Source organism: Ovis canadensis, chromosome 4, assembly GCF_042477335.2.
Source record: "Ovis canadensis isolate MfBH-ARS-UI-01 breed Bighorn chromosome 4, ARS-UI_OviCan_v2, whole genome shotgun sequence".
NCBI lineage: Eukaryota > Metazoa > Chordata > Mammalia > Artiodactyla > Bovidae > Ovis > Ovis canadensis.
Genome location: NC_091248.1, coordinates 135,660,001 through 135,675,478, shown reverse-complemented (window position 1 = coordinate 135,675,478; position 15,478 = coordinate 135,660,001). Strand labels below are relative to the sequence as shown.

The 15,478-nt window shown below is 59.0% G+C and overlaps 1 long non-coding RNA gene across 1 annotated transcript; it reads right to left on the bottom strand.

The window, feature by feature from the left end:
* Positions 1-3,129: 3,129 nt before the first annotated feature.
* LOC138439665 (uncharacterized) lies at positions 3,130-9,217 on the bottom strand. The gene is made up of 2 exons (XR_011256796.1): positions 9,090-9,217; positions 3,130-3,283 (listed from the first exon to the last, which is right to left on the bottom strand). It is a non-coding gene; the product is annotated as an uncharacterized lncRNA (long non-coding RNA).
* Positions 9,218-15,478: the final 6,261 nt, after the last annotated feature.

The following is a 15,478-nucleotide window of genomic DNA, read 5'->3' as shown; positions in this document are numbered from 1 at the left end:
GGGGGTGGGGGTGGGGTGGGGTGGGGGTGGGGGTGGGGGTTGTGAGGTTGAGGAGATGGGGGTGGGAGCCGGGTCCCGGTGAGCGTGCGCGCGCGCCTGTGTGTGTGTGTGTGTGTGTGTGTGTGTGTGTGTGTGGGTGGGTGGGTGTGTGGGTGCGTGCATGCGTGCGTGGGTGGCTGGGTGGGGCGGGGAGGGGAGGGGACGGGACTGGGCTCGGGGTTGGGGGTGCACGGGGTGAGGGGACTGTCCCGGTCCCCCTGAGAAGTGAAGGCAGGTTCTGTCCCGCTGAGAACTCCCTGCCTTCAGGCACGCGAGGGGAGCAGGTTTCTCTCCAATCCATTTAGTAAACGGTTTTGAAACAGTTTCCAGACAAAAAGTATCACACAGTTATACACAACATGTCTCCTTGTAATTGCCGGGGCCAGCGCGAGGAACTCCGCCCAGGGCAAAGGCCACGAGGAAGGAGGCTTGGCACACGCAAAGGCGTGATCAAGCCTCAGGAAACCCCCCGTTCCCGAGCATCTACCCCCAAAGCCAGCGTCTACCTAGAAATGATGAGTCTAGTGGGTTGGTCAGGAATGACGTGGGTGAAGGGTGTTTCACGCGTCGGGCCGATCCTGACGGCTCACTCCCGGCCCTGGGTGTGACAAGGCCGTCTCGGGTCAAACCTCTCTGCTGACAGACTAGCTCGCGTGACAGGGTCACCCACCCTCCCGCCACGACGCACACGAGCGTCGGCTCCCTCTCCACCGTAAACAGCACAGAGAGTCTGGGAGTCTCTGGAGAGTCTTCGCGAGCACAGGGCTTTTCTCACGGTCGAGTCCGTGATGGCCGCCAGGCCTCCATAGCCTTAGGCACCTGGGAATAGATGAATCCATGTCGTTGGAATGTCGAAAAGGAAAGAGAGTCGTTTTGAAGGGGAGCAATCCTAGACGTTTTGAGTGAAGGAACGTTCTCTTTGGGAATCGATCCCTGTCCTTTGCGACCCATCCCTGGGTCCTTGCTATGTCAACGTGTCACTCGATCACTCTCTGAAGACTAAATAGACCTTCAGGGCCACATTGGGGAAAGGATTTTCATGTGTTGGGCTGATGGTTGCTGCTCCATCTCCATGTTCCCTGCCCTTATCGTGCATATCACTAGCATCTAGGAGAAATAAGTATTCACCTTTCAGACGACTTATGTGAACTTTGGGGTTCAATCCGTCCCTTTCTTGATTGGAACTCACGACACCCTCACCCTACAGGAATGTCACTTTATCTGGAGGGTGGTGCCCGGTTTAAGAAAAAAAACACCCTCGGAACACGTAAGTGTTTTGGGGATCAGAAAGAAAGGATCATCACACGTCAGCAGGCCTCAGGGCCAGAAGATGATGTCATATCCCTAAGACCTTTTTTTTTTTTCCCCCGTACATGTATGTGAAGCACCTGATTTTGAGAAAGGTCGGGACTCCCGGGCCCCCACGTGACTCTGTAGTCATCCCTATATGTCACAAGAGGGATAGAAGCAAACCCACCACGAAAGACATCGGATCCGTTTCCGGAAAGACGGATACCCCCACGTCGCTTCTTTCTTTCTTGCTCCCCGTTTCTCTGGCCGAATTCCAAATGATTCAGCCTCTTTTCCTCCACTGATTTTCCTACGACACGATCCGTTTCTAATCTCTCTCTATCTCTGTCATTCAATATGTCTTTATCCAAGGACGCCAACGCCGTCCCCGCCTTCGAATTCCCTGGATCCGACGGGGCTGGACCCCGGCAGGAGGCGGCGTGTGGTGGTGCGTCTGGGGCACGCCCAGGTGGTGCTGCGTGGGTGTGTGTGGGGGGGTGGGGTTGTGGGAGGGGTAACGTGTGTGGTGTGTGTATAGGTTCCACGTGAGGCCGAGTGTGTGTCGGGTGGGCACCATGGGTGTGTGCGTGTGGGATGCGCCTGTGGGTGTGGGCGTGGCCATGGCCGGAAGGGGGTGGGGCGTGCAGAGACAGTGGCCCAGAGACACAGCCAGGCAAAGGACAACGCAGTGTGTGTGTGTGTGTGTGTGCGTGTGCGTGTGCGTGTGTGTGTAGGGGGTAGGGGGGAGTGTGTGGTGTGCGGCCTGTGCTGCGTGTGTGTGTGTGTGTATGTGTCTGGGGTCGGGATATGTGTGCGCTGTGTGCAGGCGGGGTGTGTGTGCGGGTATGCGTGTGGTGTGTAGGGTGCCACTGTGGATGTGGGTGTGGCCTGTGGGTGCGAGGGGTGGTGGCGCAGAGACAGAGGCCCAGAGACACAGCTAGGCAAAGGACAACGCAGTGGTGGGGGGGGGCGGGCGGGGCGCGAGGCGGCTTGCAGGAGGGGTGGGGGGGGGGGGTGGGATGTGTGTTCGGGCGTGTTGTGTGCGATCGTCGCGGGGTGTTTATGGGCGGGGGGTGGGTGTGGCGTTGGAAGCGGGGCTGGGTGTGTGTGGCCTCCGCATCTGGTGTGTGGGCAGAGCGAGAGAAGAGGAGAGGGGGAGAGTCACAGCCAGGCCAAGGACAGCGCGGGGTGGGGTGGGGGGTGGGGGCGGGAGGGGAGGAGTGTGCGGTGTGTGGCAAGCGTGGGCGGGGTGCAAACGGGCTGGGTGTGCGTGTGTCTGGGGTCGGGATGTGTGTGTGCACTGTGTGCAGGCGGGGTGTGTGTGCGGGTATGCGCGTGGTGTGTGGTGCGCCTGTGGTGGTGGGTGTGGTGGAGGGTGGGTGGCACAGAGACACAGCTAGGCAAAGGACAAGGCAGTGTGTGTGGGGGGGGGGGCGGGAGAGGTGAGGGGGCGGGGTTCATAATCTGAAAGGCGAAAGGCACAGGGACGCACGGACGCACGCACGGACGCACCCACCCACCCACGCACGCACGCACGCACGCAGGCACCCAGCCACGCACCCACCCACCCACCTGCCCACGCGCCCACGCACGCACTTGCCCGTCCACGCTGTTGCGTGACGAGCTGGGTGGAGCTAAGCGTGTGATGACTCTGTCCATTGGGTGGAAATCACAGATCTCAGTGAGGTTATGATGGGAGCAGGGGCTTTGACGCAGTGAGACGGACAACACACTGATGATCGACTTAAAGGTCAATAGAGAGGGGTCTGAAACCTCCCAGAAGGAAATCACAGCACTGTATCAAAGTTTGGTGTCACTATTTGTTCTGGCATAGTCACCAAGTTTAAACGGTTCATTTCTGAATGTCATTTCTGTCCCGCTGAGAACTCCCTGCCTTCAGGCGCGCGAGGGGAGCAGGCTTCTCTCCAATCCACGGCCATGCATCGTTTTCGCCCTGTTCAAAAGAAAAAAAAAAAAAAAGACCAAAACGTATTTGTTTATCTTGGCCTGTTTTCTGGGCCGAGGCCAAAGACCTCTTCAAGCGTGTCGAAAGGATCTGACAGGATGGGAGGGAGGGTGCAGGTCAATCCATGGGTCAAGAGATCCACAGAATCTGTCACAGCTGTGACTCGGGCCTTTTTCAGAAACAGGCCCATTTGGATGATTCCCTGGACAGGAGTCACCCCAGGAGTTTCCTTGAAGGGATCGAGTTGAGCTGCAGGAGTCCGGAGCGTGACCCCGCCGCCGCCAGAGGGCCTCCTCAGCCCGGCAGGCCGGCCTGCAGGCAGGCCGGCAGGCCGGCAGGCCGGCAGGCAGGCAGGGGCTACTGTCTGCGGGCCCCACCGCCACCCTCCCCCACCCTCCCCCTGCAGGGCCTCGTCCGATAGCTTCATTCAAATGCAGAAAGCTTTCCAGTCAAGTCAGAGCCTTTGACTTTGCCTCGAGCTTCTCTCCATTGAATGGTGATCCTCCCCACCCACCCACCCCTCCTCCCATCCCCATCCCCATCCCCATCCCCATCCCTATCCCCATCCCCATCCCCCCATTCCATGTCTCCACCTTGAGACTGGCCCTTTCGGCACCGGGCGGAGGAAGGGGGCTGGGGGGCGGGGAGGGTGGCCGAGGGACACACTCGCCTCGTGTCAGGCCAAAGGAGTCTCCTCCTGTTTTGTCACCCAGGAAACCCCGCTCATGCGTGCGAGGATCGTGGACGTGCGTCGAAGCAGCCATCGTCACTTGACAGCTTCCCCTCCGTGGGAGGAGGTTTTCATTCCTGCCTGCCTCCAGTTCCGTCCGTTCAGTCGCTCAGTCGTGTCCGACTCTTTGCGACCCCATGAATCGCAGCACACCAGGCCTCCCTGTTCATCCCCATCTCCCGGAGTTCACTCAGACTCACGTCCATCGAGTCCGTGATGCCATCCAGCCATCTCATCCTCGGCCGTCCCCTTCTCCTCCTGCGCCCCATCCCTCCCAGCATCCGAGTTTGTTTCCAACGAGTCCCCTCTTCTCATGAGGTGGCCAAAGTACTGGAGTTTCCGCTTTCGCCTCATTCCTTCCAAAGAAATCCCAGGGCTGATCTCCTTCAGAATGGACCGGTTGGATCTCCTTGCAGTCCAAGGGACTCTCGAGAGTCTTCTCCAACACCACAGTTCACAAGCATCCATTCTTCGGCGCTCAGCCTCCTTCACAGTCCAGCTCTCACGTCCATCCACGAGCAAGGAAAAACCATAGCCTTGACTAGACGGACCTTAGTCGGCAAAGTCACGTCACTGCTTTGGAAGATGCTATCTAGGTTGGTCATCCCTTTTCTTCCCAGGAGTCCGCGTCTTTGAACGTCATGGCTACAGTCACACTCTGCAGTGATTCTGGAGCCCCCAAAAATAAAGTCTGACCCTGTTTCCACCGGTTCCCCATCTCTTTCCCCCGACATGATGGGACCGCATGCCATTATCTTCGTTTTCTGAATGTGGAGCTTTAGGCCAACGTGTTCACTCTCCTCTTTCCCTTTCCTCAAGAGGCTTTTTAGCCCCTCTTCCCTTGCTGCCATAAGGGTGGTGTCATCTGCATATCTGAGGGGATCGCTATTTCTCCCGGCCATCTCGAGTCCAGCTTGCGTGTCTTCCAGTCCAGCGTTTCTCACGACGTCCTCTGCATAGAAGTGAAATAAGCAGGGTGACGATATACAGCCTTGACGTCCTCCTTTCCCAATCTGGAACCCAGTCTGTCGGTCCATGTCCAGTTCCCACTGTTGCTTCCTGACCTGCATACGGATTTCTCCAGAGGCAGGTCAGGCGGTCTGGTCTTCCCATCTCTTTCAGCCTTCAGAGAGACAGAAAAGGAGGGAGGGGCAGAGCGTTCCTCTGGCGCCGGCCGGCTCTGTAGTCCCTAGAATCCAAAACACTCCATCGGGCACGGAGGTTCGCGTGCGGTGGGCTGGAGTGGGGTGGGGACGGCGGCCTACTCCGAACCCTCGCAGTTTCCCCTCCTCTGTCACTCGCCTGGAACCTAGGAAGAGCTGAGCTGGTGTCTGTGTGCGTGAGCGCGTGCGCGTACACGTGTCCGTGAGAGACGGCACGTTGTGCGTGTGCGTATGCGTGTGCACGGACGTGAGAGGAACAGGGGAGAAAAAGGAAAGAAAGGAAAAAAAGAAAAAGAAAAAAACAAACCCAGAAGGAGGGAAGGACGAAATAGGTTCGTTAGTAGGGCCTCCATGTCTTGGAAAGAGTTTCTGAGCACAGATCCTCCGTTCAGTGAGTCGGCGATCGTATCTCCTCTACAGGAGGCCGTGATGTCGATGGACGGGTCCGGGAAAGCAGGCCTGGGGTGCAAGCCATCGGGGATTTTCTTTCCCCTCAGAGGCACTTGTAGGGAAACCAAGGAAACACACAGGTGCGTCCCTGGAGCGGATTCGAGACACCAGTCGGCGCAGGGAGAGGCAGTCTAGGAGGCTGATTTCTAGACGTCAGGGTCGGGTCCTGGAGCGGGTTGCCATGTCCTTCTCCAGGAGGCCTTCCTGGCCCAGGGATGGAAGCCGGGTCTCCAGGAGTGCGTCCCCGCGTTTCTCAGAAAGACCCTCTGGGCCCCTAAGGAACCTGTGGCGATCACGATCGCCAAGGAGATAAGAATCCTCCACTGAGAGTTTCCGAAGTCTGGAAGGACCAGATCGAGAGAAAAAGGGAAAGGATTGCCTTCTGCCGAGAGGGGTGTTGTACGAAGGGATCAAGGGGACGTCCGTCTTTCCAAATTCACAGTTTCCACATTGTGTCCTTTCGGTCCTCTGTGTTCTCTTTGTATCTGGGAAGCAACAGGTGGAACGGTATAGGTCCTTTCATTATTTTATTTTTCTTTCTGTCTTCTCTGTCTCTGTCGCTTTTCACCCAGGTTAGGGAATTTAAAAAAAAAAAAAAGGAGGAATCTGTATTTCTGCAGGTCAGGAAGCTACAGTTAGAACTAGACATGGAAACCCAACAGGCTGGTTCCAAATAGGGAAAGGAGTCCATCAAGGCTGTCTATCGCCACCCTGCTTATGTAACCTACAGGCTGAGTACACATCATGAGAAACGCTGGGCTGGATGAAGCGCGAGCTGGAGTCAAGATCGCCGGGAGAAATATCAGTCCCCTGAGATACGCACAGGACACCACCCTGACGGCAGAAAGGAAGTCGGGGGGCGGTGGGAGGGAGGGGCGTTACAAAGTCATGCTCGTCTCAGGTGTTCAGATTCTTTTCCCTCAGAGGTTCCTGCAAAGTCATACGTCTACTTTCCCGTGCTGGCATAGGATCCTGGTGCTCGTGGATCGTTCTGACGTACAGTGTATGTGTACACGTTCAACCCGACCTCCTAAGTGGACCGCCTGCTCCTCCCCGCCCCCAATCCTTTTTTCCTCAAGAAGTCAGGCATCCACTTTCGCATCCTATTCCTCAGTTCACCCAACCCCACGCAAGAAGTCATTCCTCAAGCTTTCCCATCGGTTCTCTACACCTCGCCTGATGATGGCGGGGGACTGGAAGACTGACCGTTCTGAAGAATTTCGCAAGAGCTCTGGGTGAAGGCTCCTACGATCTGCTCGGTGAAGTGGGTGGCGTGTCAATCCGTAGAGATCGCTTTCCGTCGCGGTACGTTTGCTTGTCTGCAGCGAGGGACGGAAGGGAGGCTTCCACCTTCCACAGAGAAAGCTATCCCTAGCATCCCAAGCATGTCTGACCACCACCCCACCCCGCCGCCCCAGGTGACAGGCGTGACAGGTCAGACCGTAGCCATCGTCACGTCAAGGGTGTCCGCACAACAGGCAGACTCATCCGAAAGGCACCCTGTCCTGGGAAGGGGGAGGCAGGGGAGGGAGGGGCAGAGGGACGGCGAGGAAGGGAAAGAGAAAGAGAGGGACAGGGACGCACACAGTGGGGGCGGAGGGGGTGGGGGGAGGCCGTCGGGGGCCAGCGCGAGGAACTCCGCCCACGGCAAAGGCCACGAGGAAGGAGGCTTGGCACTCGCAAAGGCGTGATCAAGCCTCAGGAAACCCCCGTTCCCGAGCATCTACCCCCAAAGCCAGCGTCTACCTAGAAATGATGAGTCTAGTGGGTTGGTCAGGAATGACGTGGGTGAAGGGTGTTTCACGCGTCGGGCCGATCCTGACGGCTCACTCCCGGCCCTGGGTGTGACAAGGCCGTCTCGGGTCAAACCTCTCTGCTGACAGACTAGCTCGCGTGACAGGGTCACCCACCCTCCCGCCACGACGCACACGAGCGTCGGCTCCGTCTCCACCGTAAACAGCACAGAGAGTCTGGGAGTCTCTGGAGAGTCTTCGCGAGCACAGGGCTTTTCTCACGGTCGAGTCCATGATGGCCGCCAGGCCTCCATATCCTTAGGCACCTGGGAATAGATGAATCCATGTCGTTGGAATGTCGAAAAGGAAAGAGAGTCGTTTTGAAGGGGAGCCATCCTAGACTTTTTGAGTGAAGGAACGTTCTCTTTGGGAATCGATCCCTGTCCTTTGCGACCCATCCCTGTGTCCTTGCTATGTCAACATGTCACTCGATCACTCTCTGAAGACTAAATAGACCTTCAGGGCCACATTGGGGAAAGGATTTTCATGTGTTGGGCTGATGGTTGCTGCTCCATCTCCATGTTCCCTGCCCTTATCGTGCATATCACTAGCATCTAGGGGAAATAAGTATTCACCTTTCAGACGACTCATGTGAACTTTGGGGTTCAATCCGTCCCTTTCTTGATTGGAACTCACGACACCCTCACCCTACAGGAATGTCACTTTATCTGGAGGGTGGTGCCCGGTTTAAGAAAAAACACCCTCGGAACACATAAGTGTTTTGGGGATCAGAAAGAAAGGATCATCACACGTCAGCAGGCCTCAGGGCCAGAAGATGATGTCATTATCCCTAAGACTTTTTTTTTTTTTCCCCCCCGTACATGTAAGTGAAAGCACCTGATTTTGAGAAAGGTCGGGACTCCCGGCCCCCACGTGACTCTGTAGTCATCCCTATATGTCACAAGAGGGATAGAAGCAAACCCACCACGAAAGACATCGGATCCGTTTCCGGAAAGACGGATACCCCCACGTCGCTTCTTTCTTTCTTGCTCCCCGTTTCTCTGGCCGAATTCCAAGTGATTCAGCCTCTTTTCCTCCACTGATTTTCCTACGACACGATCCGTTTCTAATCTCTCTCTATCTCTGTCATTCAATATGTCTTTATCCAAGGACGCCAACGCCGTCCCCGCCTTCGAATTCCCTGGATCCGACGGGGCTGGACCCCGGCAGGAGGCGGCGTGTGGTGGTGCGTCTGGGGCACGCCCAGGTGGTGCTGCGTGGGTGTGTGTGTGTGTGTGTGGGTGGGTGGGTGGGTGTGTGGGTGCGTGCATGCGTGCGTGCGTGGGTGGGTGGGTGGGGCGGGGAGGGGAGCGGACGGGACTGGGCTCGGGGTTGGGGGTTCACGGGGTGAGGGGACTGTCCCGGTCCCCCTGAGAAGTGAAGGCAGGTTCTGTCCCGCTGAGAACTCCCTGCCTTCAGGCGCGCGAGGGGAGCAGGTTTCTCTCCAATCCATTTAGTAAACGGTTTTGAAACAGTTTCCAGACAAAAAGTATCACACAGTTATACACAACATGTCTCCTTGTAATTGCCGGGGCCAGCGTGAGGAACTCCGCCCACGGCAAAGGCCACGAGGAAGGAGGCTTGGCACACGCAAAGGCGTGATCAAGCCTCAGGAAACCCCCCGTTCCCGAGCATCTACCCCCAAAGCCAGCGTCTACCTAGAAATGATGAGTCTAGTGGGTTGGTCAGGAATGACGTGGGTGAAGGGTGTTTCACGTGTCCTGACGGCTCACTCCCGGCCCTGGGTGTGACAAGGCCGTCTCGGGTCAAACCTCTCTGCTGACAGACTAGCTCGCGTGACAGGGTCACCCACCCTCCCGCCACGACGCACACGAGCGTCGGCTCCCTCTCCACCGTAAACAGCACAGAGAGTCTGGGAGTCTCTGGAGAGTCTTCGCGAGCACAGGGCTTTTCTCACGGTCGAGTCCATGATGGCCGCCAGGCCTCCATATCCTTAGGCACCTGGGAATAGATGAATCCATGTCGTTGGAATGTAGAAAAGGAAAGAGAGTCGTCTTGAAGGGGAGCAATCCTAGACGTTTTGAGTGAAGGAACGTTCTCTTTGGGAATCGATCCCTGTCCTTTGCGACCCATCCCTGTGTCCTTGCTATGTAAACATGTCACTCGATCACTCTCTGAAGACTAAATAGACCTTCAGGGCCACATTGGGGAAAGGATTTTCATGTGTTGGGCTGATGGTTGCTGCTCCATCTCCATGTTCCCTGCCCTTATCGTGAATATCACTAGCATCTAGGGGAAATAAGTATTCACCTTTCAGACGACTCATGTGAACTTTGGGGTTCAATCGGTTCCTTTCTTGATTGGAACTCACGACACCCTCACCCTACAGGAATGTCACTTTATCTGGAGGGTGGTGCCCGGTTTAAGAAAAAACACCCTCGGAACACATAAGTGTTTTGGGGATCAGAAAGAAAGGATCATCACACGTCAGCAGGCCTCAGGGCCAGAAGATGATGTCATTATCCCTAAGACATTTTTTTTTTCCCCCCCGTACATGTATGTGAAAGCACCTGATTTTGAGAAAGGTCGGGACTCCCGGCCCCCACGTGACTCTGTAGTCATCCCTATATGTCACAAGAGGGATAGAAGCAAACCCACCACGAAAGACATCGGATCCGTTTCCGGAAAGACGGATACCCCCACGTCGCTTCTTTCTTTCTTGCTCCCCGTTTCTCTGGCCGAATTCCAAGTGATTCAGCCTCTTTTCCTCCACTGATTTTCCTACGACACGATCCGTTTCTAATCTCTCTCTATCTCTGTCATTCAATATGTCTTTATCCAAGGACGCCAACGCCGTCCCCGCCTTCGAATTCCCTGGATCCGACGGGGCTGGACCCCGGCAGGAGGCGGTGTGTGGTGGTGCGTCTGGGGCACACGCAGATGGTGCTGCGTGGGTGTGTGTGGGGGGTGGGTGGGTGGGGGGTGGGGGGGAGGGGTAACGTGTGTGGTGTGTGTATAGGTTCCACGTGAGGCCGAGTGTGTGTCGGGTGGGCACCATGGGTGTGTGCGTGTGGGATGCGCCTGTGGGTGTGGGCGTGGCCGTGGCCAGAAGAGGGTGGGGCGTGCAGAGACAGTGGCCCAGAGACACAGCCAGGCAAAGGACAACGCAGTGTGCGTGTGTGTAGGGGGTAGGGGGGAGTGTGTGGTGTGTGGCCTGTGCGAGCGGGGTGCGAACGGGCTGGGTGTGTGTGTGTGGGGGGGGGGGTGGGGTGTGTGGGTGTGTGGTTGTCTGGGGTCGGGATGTGTGTGTGCGCTGTGTGCAGGCGGGGTGTGTGTGCGGGTATGCCTGTGGTGTGTAGGGTGCGCCTGCGGTTGTGGGTGTGGCGGGTGGGGGGGGTGGGTGCCGCGGAGAAACAGCTAGGCAAAGGACAAGGCAGTGTGTGTGTGGTGGAGGGGGGGGGGCGGGAGAGGTGGGGGGCAGGGTATGTGTGGGGGCGTGGTGTGTGCGGGCGTGGGGTGTTTATGGGGGCTGGGGTGTGTGTGTGTGTGTGTGTGCGGCGCTGGGGCGGGGCGGGGGGGGTGGAGTGTGGCTACGCATGTGGTGTGTGGATAGAGACAGAGGAGGGGGGGGACAGTCACAGCCAGGCCAAGGACAACGCAGTGTGGGGGGAGGGGAGGGGGGAGGGGAGGGGGGGAGTTTGTGGTGTGTGGCGTGTGACGCCGGGCTGGGTGTGCGTGTGTCTGGGTGGATGTGTGTGTGCGCAGTGTGCAGGCGGGGTGTGTGTGCGGGTATGCGTGTGATGTGTAGGGTGCCGCTGTGGGTGTGGGTGTGGGTGTGGGGGCACAGAGACAGAGGCCCAGAGACACAGCTAGGCAAAGGACAAGGCAGTGTGTGTGTGTGGGGGGGGCGGGGGTGCGGGATAGGTGGGGGAGGCGGGGTATGTGTGGGGGGCGTGGTGTGTGCGGGGGTGTGGGGTTTATGGACGGGGGTGGGGGGTGGGGGGGTGGGGTGGGTGTGGCTACGCATATGGTGTGTGGGCAGAGCCAGAGGAGGGGGAGACAGCCACAGCCAGGCCAAGGACAATGCAGTGTGTGTGTGTGTGTGTATGGGGGAGCGGGGGGAGTGTGTGGCGTGTGTGGGCCGGGTGCGTACGGGCTGGGGGTATGTGTGCGCGTGTGTGCATGGCGGCGGGGGGGGGGGGGGGGCTCCGGGATGTGTGTGTGTGCACGCGCTGGGTGCAGGCGGGGTGTGTGTGCGGGTATGCGTGTGGTGTGTAGGGTGTTCCTGTGGGTGGTGCGGGCAGAGACAGAGGCAGAGAGTCGCAGCCAGGCAAAGGACAACGCAGTGGGTGTGTGGTATGGGCACGGTGTGTGTGTGTGTGGGGGGGGGGGGGTGGTCTGCGTGTGGTGTGTGTGGTGGGCGGGCAGAGACAGATCCAGTCAGGCAAAGGATCACGTGCGTGGATGGATATCCCGCATCATCTGCTTGTGTTTTCTGAGCTCATTCAGCACCTCCGCGATCAAGACCACTCCCGTGAAATGTGAGTCTGCCCCCACCAGCCAGCACTTGTCTTTGGCCAGGCAGACAGGGGAGTGTTCCGAGTTGGGGGGGGGGGGTTGTTCGCGACTTGCTGTCACCAGGCCAGGTTGGGTCCTCGCGTTCTGCCCCTGAACCTGACTGGAGCAAGTGGATCCGTGTGATCTGTCGCGGCTCTGTTTGAAATCCTTGGCGGGAGAAGGAAGATTTCCCCCCATGCCAGGGGAGACAAGCCCCCCAAAAGTCACCTCCCTGGGGTTCCAATAGCTGTTCTCCAAATCAATCAAGTTTCCCAAAGGAGATTTCCCATCCCAAGCAAAAAAGCCCAAGTGTGGCTCCCCATGGACCTCTGGCCCAAGGTGCCGCTCCCGCAGAGCCTCCTTCCACAGCCCCAGGGCATTCAAGAGTTGGCCGGCCCGGCCCGCTCCCTCCGTGGTCCCCCCGCAGGGCCATCTAAAAAAGCGACCGACAGGCAGGTGGCGCCCGACAGCCAACGCACTGTCCAGAGAGCCGGCCGCAGCATAGAAGCTCCGAGGGAGACCAGCAGGGACTCGTTGCCAGACGGGGCCGGGGGCGGGGGGCGGGGGGCGGGGGGGTGGGGGTGGGGGGCCATCCTAGGGCGCAGTTTCTCCGCTCAGTCACCGAGGCGGACAGGAAAGCGGGACACGCCAACACTTCGCGGGAACGTCTCTGGGCGAGGTACGACGGACGCACGGACGGACAGACGGACGGGGGTGGGGGAGGGGGAGGGGGAGCATTCTCGACCGCACGCCCGCACCCACCGACGCACGCACGCACCGACCGACCGACCGACCGGCCGACCGACGCCGGGGTCCAGCCCTGGTGGATCCAGGGTGATTCGAGGGTGGGGATGGAATCGGCGTCCTAGGAAAACATTTAATTCGTTATAGATACACAGAGAGATTAGCAACGGATAGTGTCGTAGGAAATATGAGTGGCGAAAAAGAGGCTGAATCACTTGGTGGACGTGGAATCACATCCACGCTGCAGATGGGAATTCAGCCAGAAAAACGGGGAGCAAGAGAGAAACGACACAGGGGAATCCGTCTTTCCAGAAACGGATCCCATGCCTTTGTTTTGTAGGCTTGCTTCTAACCTTTTGTGACACATAGGGATGAATCCAGAGTCAACGCGGGGGTCAGCAATCCTGACCTTTGTCAAAATCAGGTGCTTTCCATCCAAAGAAGGTCTTAAGGGTTTTTCCATCATCTTCTGGCCACGAGGCCTGCTGACGTGTGACGATCCTTTCTTCTGATCCCCCAAACACTCATGTGTTCCAAGGGTGTTTTTTTCTTCAACCAGGCACCACCCTCCGGATAAAGTTGCATTCCTAAAGGGTGAGGGTGTCGTGAGTTCCAATCAAGAAAGGCATTGATGTCACTCAAGGTTCACATGATTCATCTGAAAGGTTCATACGTATTTCTCCCCAGAGACACAGCTAGGCAAAGGACAAGGCTGGGTGTGTGTGTGGGGGGGGGGGGGGCGGGGGGGGGCGTGCAGGAGGGGTGGAGGAGCGGGATGTGTGCGCGGGCGTGTTGTGTGCCATCGTCTCGGGGTGTTTACCGGCAGGGGGGATGGGATGCGTGTGGCCTCCGCATGTGGTGTGTGGGCACAGCGAGAGAAGAGGAGAGGTGGAGCATCACAGCCAGGCCGAGGACAACGCAGTGTGTGTGTGTGTCTGGTGGTGGTGGTTGGGGGGGGGCGGGGGGGAAATGTGTGGTGCGTGGCGTGTGCGGGCGGGGTGCGAACAGGCTGGGCGTGTGTGCGCCGGTACTCGTGGGGTGCGTAGGGTGCGCCTGTGGTTGTGGTGGAGGGGGTTTGGCGCAGAGACACAGCTAGGCAAAGGACAATGCAGTGTGTGTGTGGGTAGGGGGGTGCGAGACAGGTGGGGGGGCGGGGTATGTGTGGGGCCGCGGTGTGTGCGGGGGTTGGGGTGTTTATGGGCAAGGGGTGTGTGTGTGGCGTTGGGGGCGGGGGGGGGGTGGGTGTGTCTACGCATTTGGTGTGTGGGCAGAGACAGAGGAGATGGGGAGAGTCACAGCCAGGCCAAGGACAACGCAGTGTGTGTGTGTGTGTGTGTGTGTGTGTGTGTGTGTGGTGGGGGGTTGGAGGCGGGGGAGGGGAGGAGTGTGTGGTGTGCGGGGTGTGCGGGTGGGGTGCGAAACGGCTGGGTGTGCGTGTGTCTGGGGTCCGGATGTGTGTGCGCGCGGTGTGCACGCGGGGTGTGCGTGCGGGTATGCGTGTGGTGTGTGTAGGGTGCCGCTGTGGGTGTGGGTGTGGGTGTGGGTGTGGCCTGTGGGTGCGACGGGTGGTGGCGCAGAGACAGAGGCCCAGAGACACAGCTAGGCAAAGGACAAGGCAGTGTGTGTGGGTGGGGGTGGCGGTGGAGGTGGCGGTGGGGGTGGGGGTGGGGGTGGGGGTGGGGGTGGCGGGAAGTGTACAGGGGCGTGGTGTGTGCGGTGGTCACGGGGAGTTTATGGGCCGGGGTGGGGGGGGGGATGGGGGGCGGTGATTGTGGCGTTGAGGGCGGGGCTGGGTGTGTGTGGCCTCAGCATGTGGTGTGTGGGCAGAGACAGAGGCGAGGCGGAGAGTCACAGCCGGGCCCAGGACAACGTAGTGGGGGGGGGGTGGTGGTGGGAATGGGGAGGGGAGTGTGTGGTGTGTGGCGTGTGCAGGCGGGGTGTGTGTGCGGGCATGCGTGCGGTGTGTGGGGTGCACCTGTGGTTGTGGGTGTCCCAGGGGACAGGCGTGGCACACAGACACAGCTAGGCAAAGGACAAGGCAGTGTGTGTGTGGGAGGTGGGGCGGGGGTGCAGGAGAGGTGAGGGGCGGGGTTCGAAATCTGAAAGGTGAAAGGCACAGGGGACGCACAGACGGACACACTCATGCACGCACCACCCACGCACACAAAGCGCCCGCCCGCGCGCCCGCGCGCCCGCGCGCCCACAGCAGGCTCGCGCCCGCCCTCGCGCCCGCCCTCGCGCCCGCCCTCGCGCCCGCCCTCGCGCCCGCCCTCGCGCCCGCCCGCGCGCCCGCCCTCGCGCCCGCCCGCGCGCCCGCCCACAGCACGCTCGCGCCCACCCGCGCGCCCACCCGCGCGCCCACCCGCGCGCCCACCCGCGCGCCCAGCCAGCCAGCCATCCAGCCGCCCGCCCACGCACGCACGCACGCACGCACGCACGCACGGACGGACGGACGGACGGACAGACGGACAGACGGACAGACGGACAGACGGACAGACCTTTCAGCAAAAATAACGTCCAACAATGGGACAAAGAAACAGAGACGTTCATGGTAGAAACACGCATTCCATCAAAAGAAAAAGAAATATGCATTGATATTGTGGCGATGAAACAGAAAGCAAAAGCTTGCACTCATCACACACATAACCTAAAGCAACAAGCTCAAGGCGTCTAAAGAGAAAACGCACATGTCAGAGAGCGGGTCCATCTGGCAGCTCAGCCCAACGAGGCCAACTAGAACCCGGAGAAGACATCAATCCAACAACCAACTCAGAGGTCAAGAGGA